We start from the raw sequence: 17063 nt of genomic DNA, 5'->3' as shown, positions 1-17063 counted from the left end.
CTTCATAACTTTGTTGTTATAAGATTGTTTTACCAATGATATAAATTGAGACATTTAAAGATGAGGAGTGGTAGGGATGTCTTTTTGGTATTGCAACAACAAATTGGAATTAGCGAAAGGCTTACAAAAGATGTACTAGAAAGTTTTCCAGAGGATACGCGAAATCTTAAAAATAAGCTGGCGCTTTTTTTGCCATGTTTTTGTCTATCCATATCCGGCTACCCCACCAGATTTAGCACTATGTTCTAGAAGTAAAAACTGTTTCTATAAAAAAAATCATTCATTCTGTGAGCAATTTATTATATAAAATGTCGCTAACGTCAATATACAACAAACTGCGTTTATTTTTTTTTTCCTTTCATTACCGGTAAGAAGTTAAATCAATATGTACTTAGGAATATTGGTTGGTAATCTAGAGTCTTGATCTTGCCCCGCCCATAGTCACGGAAGAAAAAGCACCAATCGAAACAGGTGAATCGAATACTTTCAAGTTTGAAATGCCGGCAATTTAATAGCGAAAGAGAACTCGGAGAAACTGAGAAATATTTTGACTTAACATTTATTTATCGGTTTCGTAATGTTTTTATTTAATTTCTATTCTATCATTTCAAGATATCCTAACAATTACGACGACATTTATTTTTGTTCATTGATAATGGAATCAAAATTATTCAATGTCTATCAGCAGTTGCAAAACTTCTAAACACATACATTAGAACCAAAAAAATGTTACTTCTCACTTAAGTTTATTAATTTTTTCTGCACATTGATACATAGACAGTTTGTTGGGGTTTTAGCACTTCAAAATGAAGACGTCACCAAACACAAAGTCACAATAACCTTAAAATGTGTGACACGACACAAAGAATTGACAAATGACATAATCATTTACATCTTTTCAATGACGTCGATGGATGACAAAAATACCGAAAGAAGAAGCAGAGGAAGAGGAAGAAGATCGAAAGATTTTAATCTTACAGAGGTAGTATTGTAAGTAATGTTGTATGCTTCAATTTAAACATGCAGTAACTTTGTTTATTGACGACTGACGCAGTACGTTTTTATAAAAAATAGTTACAAGTGCGATAAATATTAAATTCGTTTATTGATATTAATAGAAACAAAAGTTTAAATCAGCCGTGGCAGTAAGGAAATTATATGAAGCTGAAGGGGAAGATACAGTTAAATAACGAACAGTAAAGCGATGGTTGGAGAGATTCGACGCTTCGTTTGTTCTCAGATCTTCAACTTTCGTGGAATTTTGAGGTTAGAAAGAAAGCCGTAAAAAACCAACCCAATACCAGCACTACCTTTTATCTTAAGTTGCATAAACCGTCATTTAAAATCAAGGTATGATCTACAGCTACACGAATTCCACTAAAACGTCGAGTAGAGGTATGTAAAGAACCCCATTTCGTTGCTAGACGCATTATTACGATGAAAAATCGCTATACTAGAACCCATCGCAAAAAGAGATCGATTCGAGCAGAAAATCTGTGGAATGATGAAGATTTAGTGTACTACGAGATCATTTTATGTCGAGCTGCCAATGCAGAGGTATATAGTGGACAGCAGATCCGAAACTATGAAATTTTATTAAAGAAATATCGAGGTTTAATTAAGCGAAAGCTAAACTGAATAAGATCCAACAGCTTGGTGGTATTGGACTCCTACCACATCCAGCATTTAATTCGGATCATGTAATATTTATTCAGAGCTATGGCTAGAGACAAAAATCTTAAGGAGATGTTGTGAATGCTATGCGACAATATTTTGTATCTAAAAAATGATTCTACCAAAGTTTCAAAGGGCTTGCTGAACTTGGTGTTAAAACCAAATGATAGGCGATACTTCGTTTTGCAATTTGTATGATTATTTAATAAATAGAGTTCGAAATTATTTATGAAACACTCTCTATATAAACAGATGCTCAATGCCTTAGAAAAAATTGTGAAAATAAGCAATTTTTTTTCGTTTTCTATAGAACAATTTAACTAGTTAACTCTAATTGAAATTATGAAGATTATTTAGTTATCAAGAATAGAGTAATCAGGCGAAAATCATCCATAATTCATATATCCAAAATAATCCTAGAAGGAGCATTGGAGGTGGAGTAGATATATTTGGTTGATTTCTAGTAATATTTCGAAAATTTAGTGGAATAAACAAATTTTTTTTATTATTGTACAGTGGGGAACCACTGAATAAATGAGGCAGCAGATAGGCAAATATCTATCTGGAATTTTGCAATGTAAGAAACTAATTATACCAACACGACATTGATAACGTTTTCCGTTTCCTTTCAGTTGTCTTTTTTTTTATCGCTTTTAAGCCCACTGTCATAAAAACGGGATTTCTTCTTGATAATATTCAATAAGCTGATATCATTTTAACAAATATATGTGGTGACTTTGAGGTACTCAAATTATGAATTATTTATTTTCTTCGAGATAATAATTATAATTTAATACGTTGAAACAAAAACTAAAAATATTTTTTCTGTATTCACTATGATCAGTTTTCAATTTTGAAATTAGAATAATATACCTCCAGATCCAAAACCACTAGGTTTCATCAGATTAATCCATTATTGAGAATTTTTATTACATTTTGAGACATGGTTTATTCAATGGTTTGTTCTCATTTTCAGGAATATTGTGATGATTTTTATGTGTTTTGTTGTAGCGATTGCATTCTACTAAGTTACGGAAATACGCTGCGAAAGTATCGAAAATTTACGCCATTAATTGGAAAGTGCTATCTAGCCTTTTTTCGTTTCCCTGTGCACAACCAAGATAAACCCTGGGTTCCACATAAATGTTGTGTAATGTATGTGGGACTCATATTAGTTTGGGCTAAACAAGAAACTAGACATTTGCCTTTTAGTATACCAATGATATGGAAGCAACCAAAAGATCATGTAAGTGATTGATTCATGTGTCACAAGCTGTCCAGTACCCAAACTTGTCATCGGCCAACAGACCAATCCTACATGGTGCCTCTATCAAGTAGAAAGTCAAGATTCTGTTTCTGTTTTTAGTCAACCTAATAAGGTATCTCAATAGCGTGAAATGCCAATTGAATTTGTCTAAAAACATTCCGCACTTTTGGGTTCTAGATTAAACGACTGGAATTTACTTTTTCCTGTTATGAAAATTTCTTATTTCCAACATCGCGACGATGAAATAATTTAGTCTATTCTAATAATATTCCTGAAATGATTCATTGTCTCCCTAAAAACTAACTTGAAAGCATTATTGCTATACAACGAAAATAAATATCCTTCAGAGCCTGTTGCCCGTGGTTTTTCCGAAAACATGAAGTTCTTTCTTGAAAAAATTAGATGTACTGAACATGGGGATTTTGAAGTCATTGCTCTTTTGCTTGTGCTAGAGCTTGGTCACACAGAATATTGCTGTTTCATTTGCGAATGGGACAGCAGAAAGTATGGCCCAAGCGTGGATCACTTACACCAGGGCAGAATAATGTTCAAAATGATTTTTTAGTAAACCATGACGACATAGTTTTACCACTGTTGCATATAAAGCTCAGCCTGTTGAAAAATTTTGTGTACTGGATTCTTATATCTGGAGGAGAAATTTCTCAAATTCGGCAAAAATTAAAGAGGGATATTTATTGGTCCACAAATGAAGGATACAAACTTTGAAGCAAAGCTGAATGATCTGGAAAAGGTTGCCTAGAAATGGTGTCCAAAAGGAAACCTTAAATCGGAAAATTACAAACACTCAATCAATCTTATAATTTCATACAAGGCTTGGGATGTAATATATCCTTAAAAATATATATCTTGCACTTTCATCTGGATACCTTCCTCGAAAATTTGGGTGATATAAGTCACGAATAAGGTGAAACGTTTCATCATCATAAAAGCCAAACATCCACGCTATTGATGTATTATTGTTTGTTTGCCATTTTACATTAAAAATTTGATATAAACTTTCGTGTGACAAAAAAGTTTAAATTTCTGTTTACAAGTGAAATTAGAATGATTTGGTAAAATGAGAAATACGTACAAGTAAACTAAAATAATTGGAACGAAGTGATGACAAACGATGGACTGTTTAATTGTAAAAAATTGTAAAAAATTAAGAATATAGTAAAATAATATTAGGCAATGGCTCAAAAAAGAAGATATTTAACCTAAAAGAAAGTTCTCAAAACCATTTAAATTTATTTAAAACTCACAGAAATTCAAGTCCAGGTAAAATTTGTAAAAGAAATTAGAAAAATCGACAGTCTGAAAGAAGAAGTAAATTTGATAGGGACATGCTGTACGAAATTTAGAACATTACATGGTTTCATAAGTAGTAACGTTAAATTTTACTCTAATTATTTAAAATAAACGTGTTTTTTGAAATTTGTTGTTTTATTACCTTCCAGAAATTATCGGAAAATAGGCATTTCACTAAGACTATAAAATCGTACGATATTAATTCAACAGACACTTAAGTAAGCTAATGACTGTTGCCCGTTAACCATTTCGTTTCCCTCTTTTCCGTGATATTCCAGAGATTTTATTTAGATACTATGTATATTTATATTTTTATTCTAAACCTATATCGGTCAATACAAATTTTCCATTGTTCAAAACAGTACCTACAAGAAGTCTTTTTCTTCAGGAGGTGCGCCACTCTTCATTTCATAGCTTCAAAAGACTCAAGTCTTGTTCCTTTTGATGCAGATTTGATTCGTCACATGTTCTATTATAAATTTGAGTCATTTTCAATTGCATTCTAAATATTTTCTCGAGCTTCTTGTTGTTCAAATGTGAAGTTTTCAGGTACAAACTATTCGTATGTTAAAATTTGCTGCATACATACTTTGTCAATTCCTGTAGATTCAGCAATTGTAGGAATACTCAGCCGACGGTCGAATCGAACAAGATTGCTGACTTTTTCGATGTTTTCATATTTTTAACGTGAAAGGGTAACCCGAACTTGAATAATCTTCAACATCTTGTAAAACTATTTGAAAACGTTTAAACCATTCATAAACAGACGCGATAACCATTCATTGCAGTATAGTTATTTTAATAAATTATAATCTTCAGTCGCAATTTTTTCAAGTTTCATATAAAATTTTACAACAATCCGTTGCTTTATTTTTATGGCAAAACAAAAAAACAACCCTTCTATAATCGACTAAAAATTATAATCCAAAGATAATAAATTTTTTCCTTTTTGCGTTAAGATATTGTCAAAATGTTCAAAATAATAAGAAAAACGACTTACTGTTTAGTTGAAAGGGGGATGATAGATGTGATTCCATTTACTTGGTCTGAAAAAAAAATGAAAGTAGTTAGTAATTATGCACCGATGTAGAGTCAATTATTATTGTCTGCTAACTGCTACTAAAGTTGCATGACAATTCAGAATTTTTTAAAAATATTATTAGTTTTTAGAGAAACTTTTAATGTTAAAAGGGTTGCGATTTCATAGTGGACGGTAGTTGTTTTGGGTAACTTCAAAAATTATGTTCAAATTTTGATGCAAGTGAAGTTGCTGCTTTTTGTTTCACAAAAAACTGAAAAACTTTAGTATTTTGCTATATCTTTATATGTACTATCCAAATTCAATTTTACAACGAAAATATATGGAAAAAATCCATATTTTTGATACATTAACAATAAACTTAACACAAAAATCCTACGTGGAAAACACATTACGTGAAAATATAGTTAATTATAAAAAAATACCTCTACGGGATACAAACATTCATTTTCTTGAGAAGTGTGAGGTAAATGTTGAATTATTTCCAATGGGAAATTGAATCGATATTCCAAAACAAATCTCGATTCAAACGACTTTCATATCTCACACACGTACGCGTGAGAAAACCCGTCCCTCTAAGCATCCATCCCCTGATAGATCCACGGAAGGGTACTAACAAGGACATTCCACCAATCTCCTGTCATTTTGACAGGTCCTCATCTTCATTCGTATCTCAGTTTCGCGCCTAGACTCCTTCCTCTTTCCTGAGTTCTATGGGACATTCTGGAGGTCTCATCTTTTTGTTAAGAGATTAGCCTAATGGCTATACACTCTGGTCATATGGGAGGAATCCAATTTGATCGAACAATTCATAGGTCCAAGTTCTAAGGTCTAAAAAAAAGAGTGGCATCATTTTTTCTTGGATCATAAATGCTTGTATGATCCCAAGTTGGCTATTGAATACGCGGTGAGGTTTCGTAAATGTTTGTATGGTCCAAAGATGGCTATCGCATAGGCAGTGAGGTTGCAACATCGACATTTCACGGTTATCAGTAACACAGCCGCAATATTTTCTTTGGTCCTCACTGTACGTTTGCGTGTTAATGGTTTAATGTCCAATAGTGTCCAACTGGGTTCGAAATTTAGTCACAAGCTTCCGAATAGTTCCCTCAGTAGGCCGACTAGACTGCCCTTAAATTGGAAGAAGTTCGCATAAACCTAGCATGAATTTTGATAATGAAATTCAATAATTTGCAAGCTTTGTTCGTTCGTAAGTCGATTCATGATTAAATTATAGACCAAACTAAACAACACAAGACACGATTTACGTGTATTATGTCAAAAACAGTGCTACCAAAAAGATACCAGCAAAAAAATCATTCGTTAGCAATTTTTTCACCACTGGCTTTTTATTTTTTCAAATATTATTCATTAATTCAAAAATGCATATAGTTTTTCGAGAGATGACATTAAAACATTCATTTTAGAAGCACCAAATGAGTAGTAGATATAGTTCCAATCAATCTTAATTTGTATTTTGTAATTTGAAATACCAACAAAAGCAGATTTTAATCGAAATTTTGCAATAATAACATCAAATATTTTGCAGTTTTGGCTTTTTCGGCTTAACACAGCATGATTTTGGATAAAAATATGTTTAATATGAAGCTGAAGTCTACCAGAATATGTCTATTTACTATATAATTTAAAAGAAAACGTTATGAAAACAAAAATTTCCATCAAATAAACCAATCGATTTACTTTATATTTCCCCTATATTAGACACAAAATCGATACATACCAATATATGTAGATCATTTTTTAGAAGACCAATGAAATATTTCCTCGGATATTTTTCACTCGATAACAAGTTGAACTGAGAGAATTAAAAAAGATCGTTTTAGAATTGATTAAGGGGCGTTTCAATTTTAAGAATATGTTTACCACCCTATATATTGAATTACTAATTAGAAGATACTAATTATGATATAAAGTTAGAGCCAAGATATTTAAACAACACATGTTCGATAAACAAACGTTTCTGTTTTTGATATGTCTGTTACAAAATATGAGGAAGCGTGTTTATCTGATATACTTCTAATTTGTCAATAACTCTCGATTTTTTTGGCCACTGTTGATCCATATCTAATTCAAAACACAGAGGGTGTCTTATAAATAATATCAGTTTTCATATGTCGAAAATTCCAACGTCTCAATTTAAACACATCGTAAGACTAATATGCTTTTTAACCATTCCTCCTTGTTAATAGACGATGCAGTTTAGTTTCTATAATAAATAGGATAGGGCAGTGGTTTAGGGTACTAAAACTAGTCTGAATACCACGAGGAACAATCTCCCAAAGATTGTTTATGTGCAGCTGGGGCCATGAAATCTTGCTCAACAGCTACACTAGAAGTGATTCTAAACCTCCTACATCCTCTCCACGTAGTACTGGAAAGTGTGGTAGAATGTTCCTAAATAATGACCAACCATGGGTCTCTAGACTGCCATTAAATGGTATACGGATGGATGAATAACAGCAGTTGGAACTGGAATAGGAATGTACGGGCCCAAAACCCAACACTCCGGAAGTCTGGGCAGTTCACCAAGCATTTTTCAGTTTAATCTAGAAAGGAGCTATCGCAGACAAGAAATCATCATCCTGTTCGATAGTCTAGTAGCCATTGGAGCTCTCAGCTCCAATATCATTTGAGTTTGTCTAGAAATATTGAATTACCCTATAATAGATTCCAAGACAAACCGGAGGAAGCGAGAAAGCCTTTCATGGGTTACGAATCCTTTTGTGATATCCAACCAAACCACTGGAAAAAAGGTCTCAACACCCGAAAAAGCAGATACCACTTGGTGGTATTAAACTACTACCATATCCAGCATTCAGTCCAGACTTTGCTCCATCAGATTACTATTCACTCAATTCCATAGTGAGATTCTTGTGAGGGACAAAACTTAAATTCAAAAATGACGATAAAAATGCAGTGCCACAATTCTTTCCACATAAACCCAAAGGAAACGGGAAAAAACGATAAATATACGAAATAAAAAGTTTGTTAATTCATTTATCTAGAAGCAACACTGAAAAATAAATAGAAGAATAGCCAAAGGCAAAACAAAACTGGTTATATGGTAAAGAAAGGCGTTGAGGATAATTTTAAGGGGAAAATAAATATAAATACCCATCTATAACAAGATATATAAATATATAAAAGCCCAAAGAGTAAAAGGGTCAGAATCACACCCTGTAGAGAAAAATTGTGAAATCAGACCGATGAGAAAAAAAAATAAGTCATGGGCCTTAAAGACCTGTTTTACTGTAAATAATCATAATGATCATCATCATATGCAGTCAATTCCTTTACATGTTTATGTATTGGTCCTTCATTTGAGCCCATTGATATTTATCATTGGTTAATTGGGTCCAAGTTGTTCTTGCTTGTCCTACCCATTGCAGTTTGAGGAATTTGATCCTGTAGAGGATCTTTTTCCTTATCTTTCCTATTCCTTACAATCCCTTATTGTTGTACCTACCATGATGCCTTTCATTGATCTTTGTGCAACCTGGACTTTTTTAATATCAACCTTGAATGTTCAAGTCTCACATTTGTATGTCATAACTGGTGATATAAATTGATCAAATACTCTTTGTTTTAGATAAAGTGACGTTCTAGATTTGATTATTAATCAGTTTCTTCCATGCCAATTTTATTTTTCAACTAATTTCTGGTAGTAGAGATTCCGAGCTGTCTATCAATTGGTCCAGACCTCTAATTCACCAAATATTCTTTCCAATGCTGTTGTGAAGAGTTTTAGAGATATTGAGTCTCTTTGCGTCACTCCTCTGCTGGTCGGGAATTCATATACTGGCAAGAGTTTATATATATATATATATATATATATATATATATATATATATATATATATATATATATATATGATTTGCCGACCCCTTGATTTATTAGGGCTTGTATAATTTATTTGAGATATATAGAGTCGAAAGCCTTGACGAAATCGATGAAAGCCATCGCTAGTGGTACTTCAAATTCTTTTGTTTGACTCATAACTTCTCACAGCGTATGTATGTGATCGATAGTACTAAAACCAGCTTGTTACGTTGGGTTAAAGCCATAGACATTATTTATGAGACATCTTTTATATTTACAGAAAACTGGAGAGAAACCATATTTAATATATCTCCTCAAGTTGGAATCTTTTTTATCGTTTATACTTTTTTTACCAAAACTCGATTGATATTTCAAATTGATAAATATTTAGAGTTTGGTTGAATAAGAAAAATTATTGCTAATTAATCTTTAGACAAGTAGGTGTTAAAAGGAAATTAGTCCACCCCCTACCCGAACCAATAAGCTAACCACATATCTCATTAGGATTACTGCATCAAATTGTGTTGAAGTCGTGATATAGCTGCAAATGCAATATGTACATTAACAATTAGCGAGATGACCGCCACCGCATTTAGTAAGTAGTATACGCATGCGTGTCGATATGCATTTCCGTTTCGGATATGTCCACCGGTAATTGCAACTAATGCACACGTACACGTGATAAAATTCATATTTATATAATATTCGTCTTGGTAGGTGCTGTGATAATAGTCGGGGGAGTAAATAATTTGAAGGGGTTGTGGTTTTTAACAATTTAATTTGGTTAACGTGATATGTATATAAGAGAAAAAATAAAATAATTATTTATTTTTAATATCACGATTTCTAGTCTTCATAACCAGCCATCGTTTCTACTTGATTTCACATAATCTTAATATTTCTTCTTTTCAATATTCATTTGGGGGTTAGTTTTTCAGTCGATAAATGAAATGATAAGAGATTCGCGATAAGTACTAATCTATTTATAAAAATATAAATAATGCAAGGGCGAAGTTTAAAAAGCTTTGTAGTTGTAGTTTTATATTGTTCCATCTGAAATTGACGTTTTTGAATATTTATACTAGTTTTAAAAAATCAAACTGAAACCAAAAGTATATAAAATTTCTAAATCTACATAAAAATATTACGAAATTATCGAAATATTACTTAGAATCCAAAAATAAAAAGTAAAAATGAATATCTAATCTAGAAGAAATCAGTTTTCTTAGTGTAATCATTTATTTATCATACAGGCAATTTTTGAAATCAAAAAAATAATAGTAGGATGAAACCCATTGTAAAAAGAGGAAAATATTATAAAAATGAAAGGAAAAATAATTTACGGGCGATCTAAGGGTAAGTTTTTAAGGGTAAAAAATAGTTTATCTCAATTTCCGGCAAAACTACAAGTGTTATGAAAAAAAAAGTCAAAAGGCTAAGTTATAGGTTATAAAAAGATCTACAACCTTTGTGACTTCACATAACCCCAAAATTAATGTGAAAAATTCCAAAAACTAAGTTTTTCGTTTGTAATTTTCATCTTTTACAAAAAACATTTTTTTTTCACTTTTTGGTTGCCTTTTTGGTAATTTTATAGTTGGAATCTTCGTTTTTACAGCGAATTTACACGAAAAATTATCGGATTAAAAAAAAATGAAAACTTACATTGGTTTCACGGCTTTAAAAGCACTCATTCACGTATAATTCACACAAAAATGTTGATTTATCATACTTTTACAAGAATTTCTTTTAAAATTGAAAGTTAACTTTGAAAAATTGGAAATTTTCACTATTAAAAAGCAGTATCTTACTAAGGTTGACTGTTAGAGTTAAAAAATGAATGAACAAACATTTTTCAATTATTCTTTTCTAAAATGTTCGTTTTTTTGTGTAGATTCCCAAAAAATATAAGAACTGTATAAAATCTCGAGGTGAGATATTTTCAATATTTTTTTTCCGCCGTAAAACCGAAGATTAAAAAAATTCATCGAAATCGGATGATTTTTCGATTTTCTAGTCAAAACCACGTGAAAAAATAAATATTTCAATTTAAATGAATTACAGTATATTTGAAGATATAAGAAGATAAGTTTCCATCAAATTTCGTGAAAAAAACTTTTTGTTCGTAAAAGATAAAATTTAAAAGCGAAAATCTTGTTGTTTTGAATTTCTCACATAAATTTTGAGGTTATGTGAAAAAAGTGGAAATACAAAAGCTGTAGATCTTCTCATTACCTACAACTTTCCTATTTAAGACTTGTAGTTTTGCCGAAAATCGAGATAAACCGTTTTCTACCCTTAAAAACTGATCCCCTTTCCTTCCCGACTTCAGATCTCCAGTAAATTACTTTCCATTTCATTTTTATTATAGTCTCCCCCTTTTTCAATAAGTTTCATCTTACTATTATATTTTTCTCACTATTTATTATTTTAAAGGCTTTAACCCTGGTCTATAATATATAAAACTCAATACTGAAGACTAACGATATATGAAATATCAATATTTCAGCCCTGATGTATATGCAACCAAACATACAATCGTCTGCGTGCCGCGACACAACACCCGACCCGTTATCTTCTATTTTTTCTTTGAAACCTTGTTAGCAGCACTAATAGTTTATAGTAGAGATCTGTCAAACGAATCACGTGTGTTCGTGTGTACGTATAGCAAACTCCACGTGTCGGATCACGTGAGTATGACCGTAACATTTAATGAGCAATTGTGCGGCATACCACAATTAACCATAATGTGTAAACTAGTGACCAAATTATGTACATAGAGTGGGGGTGTCATTGATGCACTCTGTCGATTGATATAGTAAATGTATATTTAGCAAAATATATTACGGATTTAACGTTTCGGTTTATAGGTTAAAGAAGAATAAATTATAATTTAAAAAAAGTTATAAACACGCTGTAAGCAATAATCAAACTGAAAATTAAAAAACTTTTTCGGAATTTCGGAATGAAACATTGTAATGAGTGTCCCACCATTTTGACCGGGTTAAGTTATTGAGAAAATGGAAAATAAAGAATACGAGAAGTGAGTGAGAAAATATTCCCCAATAGAAATCTTTCTAACTCTCATACAAACGAATTTATGAATCCTTGCGAATTGATCAGAATGATCAGATATTCCGATCGAATTATTGCAAGTTGAAATCGATTTTGATCGCTCGAAGTACGACAAAATCGAACAATTATAACAGAAATCCAATGTTGTCATGTTTCAACGTAATATGAAATTATTTAACCAAAAGTTTGTTTTTCTACCGACCTACATAGAAATTAACTAAAATGTTATGTAATATTTAGTTTCTTGAAGATGCAATTATTATCTGAAATAATTGCTGATAGAATAGGGTTGTGCTTGTTATTTAAATATTTAAATGGGCGTTAATCGGAATATCGACAGCACTCATATGAATACAATAATCATATTGAATGAAAATGCCGTTTGTAGATGTCAGAGAGATCGTGAACCACAACATAAAAATCATAACATTTTTAGGAATAATACCTCGAAAAATGGAGTTTTTTTCTACATTTTTTACGTGTAAAAATACCAGGTAGATTTTATTATACTAAATAGAAATTATAAATAATAAAACTGATGTCGCTATACGAGGGTGACACGAAATCTTATGGTCACCATAGTAATGATTATTTTATCTATCAAAATCAATTTATTAAATGAAAGTTTCATAATTCTCAACCATAAGTTGTATGGGACACTGAAAACAGGTTTGAATAGGCCAAAAACCCTCCGTATTAAAGATTATGTAGTCGTATAATAAGATTTTGTTCAAATTGTACCTATTTAATAATATTGCTTAAAAATTTTTGTTTTATTCCAATTTCAAAAAACTTTTCTAAGAAATTTCATTAAAAATACGAATTTAGTTTTTCTCATTTAGTGATAAGATAAAAATTGTATTTTCTTGATAGTTTAGTCTATTGTGAATTCTATCGTGATTTGAAAAGCCTTTAACAATTAGTGAGGAAACAAAAAGTAAGTCACAAATATACAGGCGAAACTAATACAAAAAACAATTTTAACAGGATTGTACTCAGTGAAAAAAATAATATGTTCTTGAAATTTGAAACAATAGATAAATCAAAAAGTAGATTTCACTTCAAATTAAATTATCAAGTTATTTCAGAAATGTCAGTTGATATTTGGTTTGATTTATAAACTAAAATGTCGAATTCTGAGTTAGATCGTACTTTATCTAAAGTATAGAGTTGAAAAAAGGGAGAAAAAAACTAAATAATTAAGTTCATTTTACACACGTACGTATATGAATGAATATTTTGCTTATTTCTTAGTAGTCTTTTTGCAACTGTGATCTCGAAACTATGCTTTTATGGTATCTTCTTAGACTACCATTCGCTAATTATTCCAAAAGTCATACACCATCGAGAGTATCGTTAAATAATGTTGATGCTTTGATACAATCTGCTGTTTCATTGGATTTAGTATTGCTTTCAATGTCCCTCACTTAGGAAAATCCAATCACTTCCAGATTTAATTCCGCTTTTGTCAACTGTGGACGAATCTAGTACATTATCAAGTATAAATACATCATCATCATCAAAAAATAGCCAATCGCGTCTACTAATGAACATAGGCATCTCTGAATCTTTACCCAACGGGTTATTGGGCGTCTTCTACTTCTAAGGGAATCTTATTTTGGTCTCCACTCAATTGTTTATCATTCTGGCCACATGGCTCACCCAGTTCTATTTCAAGCTAGTTATTCTTACTACAGCATTTGTTTATTCTCTCTTCTTCCTTAATTTTATCTCGTAATCTCGTTCCAGTCTTCGCTTTATTACCTGGACTTTGTTGAGGTTAGAGCTTCTGCATGAACAGAAAGCATCGATCGAATAGGTTTCTCTTCAATCTAACAAGGATTTGAGATCTGAAGACATGATTACGATTACCAAGTTTGGTTATCTCTGCCAATGTGAATTTTGTGTCCTAGATATTGCTTGTTTTGAGTTCGATGAAGGTTTTTCATATATCATTCATTTGTATCATCAAGCATATTTCCAACAGCATAGACACGTTCTGCTATTACAGATAGCATAACAAGATACATTTTAACTAAATGGAGGTGAAAAAAATTGACGCAATTATTGGTAAAGAGTAGGACAATAAAGTATTGGAAAGATTTGCTGTTTTCTTTTTTTACTAAATTGAATTGTGGGCACAAAAAATTCTTAGATAGATTAGCAAGTAGAATAGACGTTGACTAAGAAAGTGCAAAGTAAAAACATTAGGATTATTTCCAATTTCGATTTTTAAATCGATTCGAATCACAACATGATGAATAAGAAAATCGCGGTATAAAAGATCGATTTTTTTTTCAAGTTTGTATTTACAATGCAAATATGAATCCAATCAAGGATTTTCTAGATTAGGAAAAATTCTTTTTATTACCTTATCAGAGTATCGGTTTAAGTAAAGAAGAAGAGATTTATTTTCTTGACGTATTTGTTACATTAGAAAGTTAATATAGATAATATAGCTTTATGTTTCTAAATATTTTTAATTTTAGATCTCTTCTGTTTCAAAATTAGTTTTTTCAATAATTTTTGGAAGATATAATTGACGTTTAGACTTTTCTTTGTCAAAATATGATATTGACACTGACAATTCGCGTATTTATATTGATCAGAACATCACCGTCAACATGAATATCAAAATAAGAATAAAATCAAAACTAGAACTTTGTTCTAATAAGAAAAATTATTTTTTCCTTACATCTCAAATATCAAATTATTTATAGTTTTATTATTATTTACAAAATAGAGCTATAAATTCTACTTTAATTATTTAGGTCTTTTATATCATTTAAAGTTTTTTTATTTTTATGAATGTGAACCATTTCTAAAATTCTCTTTTTTGTGTATCAGATTCCGTTTAAAAAATTTTTGAATCTTTATAATTGGATTTATGTTTTTTTTTTGCTATTTCATGTTTCGTTATTGCTGTTCTATTTTTTTATCTTATTAATGACCTCTTAGCCTATTTTCTAAATACTGAGATGTTTGCCCTATGCACACAGCGTCACAATTAGTACAAGGCACTTGATATATAATATTACTTCTTTTGTTTCTTGGTGTTTTAGATTTTAATTTAGTGGAATATTTGGATAATGTATTATGTCCTTTATGACTAAACTAAATGTTAGGAAAGTCTTTGTACATATGGTAAGGAAAAATGTTTTATATTTTGTTTTTAATTGTTTTTTAATTGATTGTAGTATCTGTTTATCCAAGAAATAAGAAATTATTATCGATAATATACCTCATAGTTCCCTATATTTTATATCCAAACTTTTTGAAGAGTCAAGTTTACTGGGATCCAAGCGGTTCCCCTCATAACTTGCGATAGAGAGTTGCTTTTTTATAAGCAACGGAAACTAAGCACACAGCTATCTCGCGAGTTTTTTAGTAACCCTAATTGTAAATAATTTTATGGTTTTTACCAAAACAGAAAAAATTTCGAATATCAATTCAGCATTACGTTTCTGTTAGGAGTTTAGTTTCAAGTATTGAAATTAGGAGAGTACCGATTGGGTACTGATTCACGAAATGTGTATAATTATAGTAAATTAACCCTTGTTTCATATATATGGGACAGTTTTCGAAGGAGGAGTATGGAGAATAATGAAAAACAGATAACTCAAGGACCAGTATAGATGACCAGATATTGAAGCTGTGATAAGAAGTAGAAGAATTAGTTGGCTGGGCCATATAAGAAAAGACAACAATGAGAAGAGTGTGAAGAGGTCAACCAGAAGGGAGGCGCCCATTGGGAAGACCAAGAGCAAGATTGAATGACCAAATGGGTGAAGATGTAAGGAGACTTGGTGGTGAAGTAGACATGACTGAGGATAGAAAATTATGGAGGCAACTTTGATTTGAGTGGCTACAGTAGTAGTTGTAGTAACCATTGTTTTATCAAGTATAGTGCAAATAATTAGATTGAAACAAACGGTTTGTATGTTTTTTTGTTCCCGCATCTGTATTCTAAAGAAAAAAAAAACATTCGAAGCTAATATTTCCTATAAAGCGATTAAAAGTTTTCTGAGTGGCTATGATACAATAATCGAATGCAAATAATAAGTCTAACAATTACAATAATTTGTATTTGAATCGATTTCGATGGCTAAAAATATAATCTGTTGCTCACGAATCGGTAAATCATCGGTTAGTATAATATCAGTTTCAATTAAACATTAACATTAATTATTATTCACACATATTTGACATTGACCTAGGCCAACGTTAACTATTCAATATGTCGGTTATTACAGAGTCAATGAACAACATATTTCGAGTTATGCAGATATCGAGCACGTTAAGTTTATTACGTCATATGTACATTGCTATTAGTATTGATGAGAACTTGTTATATATTCATTTCAAATTCATCACAATGTAATTGGGGTTCGATACTTTGAAGTGGGACATAGCAAACGTTTTTCATACCAAATAACTAAAACTGATTGTTGCGCACTTGCCAATCGGCATCTTAATTTACGAAAGTTGTCTCAAGTTTTGGAAAACTCTTTTCCATCACGACACCGTTCATTCAATAGACACTTCTGTTTTATAACCAATTCTAATATCAAAAAATGATTAATTTTTTGTCAAAATACTACAATTTAGTTTGAATTTACTTTTTAGTTGTTGCTTCCGACGTAGAAAAATTTCATTTTTTTTTTATTTTGACGTGACTATACAACAGCAGTGACTACTACGCCAAAATAATTAACGAAATAGGAAACATATTTAAACATCCCGTTTTATAAAAGAAAATGAATTTGAAATGATTGACAAAATACATACTTAAATGTCAAAATAATTCGAAAACATGTGCAAAACTTGTACAAACTTGTTTATTTGATCAGGCAATTG

At 31.1% G+C, this 17063-nt stretch overlaps 1 protein-coding gene across 11 annotated transcripts in view; it reads right to left on the bottom strand.

The window, feature by feature from the left end:
* LOC130896152 (homeobox protein prospero) overlaps positions 1-17063 on the bottom strand; it is a 229720-nt gene that overhangs the window by 105621 nt on the left and 107036 nt on the right. For 9 of the 11 annotated variants that reach the window (XM_057804058.1, XM_057804084.1, XM_057804048.1 and 6 more), the window contains exon 2: positions 5253-5298. The gene's annotated coding sequence lies outside the window, so the exon portion shown is untranslated. Of the gene's footprint in view, positions 1-5252; positions 5299-7032; positions 7083-17063 lie in introns of those variants that run through there. The other 2 variants (XM_057804067.1, XM_057804006.1) reach the window with 2 other exon arrangements.

This window comes from Diorhabda carinulata, chromosome 1 (assembly GCF_026250575.1).
Source record: "Diorhabda carinulata isolate Delta chromosome 1, icDioCari1.1, whole genome shotgun sequence".
Classification (NCBI taxonomy): Eukaryota; Metazoa; Arthropoda; class Insecta; order Coleoptera; family Chrysomelidae; genus Diorhabda; species Diorhabda carinulata.
The sequence above is the reverse complement of the archived record's forward strand: the minus strand, read 5'-3'. Positions and strand labels throughout refer to the sequence as shown.